Raw genomic sequence first — 426 nt, 5'->3', positions numbered from 1 at the left:
TTTCAAAACGATTTAAAACATTTTTCATATTGAAAGGTTCAAGTTTTGAATTTGAAGGAAGAAGAGAATTAAACTTATTTTTGAGTTGTCGATCATCAATTTGATCAACAATCTCTTTAACAAGTTCTTCTCTTTTAGTAACAAAATTTATAGTTTTGCAACCACAAAGTTCTTTACTTTGACTTGAAGAAGATTGAGAATTTGAACTAGATTCAGCATCTGAATCTTCTTGATGTTGATAAACATGTTCTAACTCTGAGTTAAACTCATTATCAGAACTGAAATTTGAATCAATAATATTGAGAAATTGAAGCATAATATCTTCATCTATTTGAAGATTATTAATCTTGCATTTGAGAGAACATTTATTAGAATAATGTCCAGATTTTTTATATTTTCAACAAGTAACATTACTTTTTCTTGAAA

This window comes from Olea europaea, chromosome 2 (genome assembly GCF_002742605.1).
Source record: "Olea europaea var. sylvestris chromosome 2, O_europaea_v1, whole genome shotgun sequence".
Lineage (NCBI taxonomy): Eukaryota > Viridiplantae > Streptophyta > Magnoliopsida > Lamiales > Oleaceae > Olea > Olea europaea.
This window is presented reverse-complemented; position numbering follows the sequence as displayed.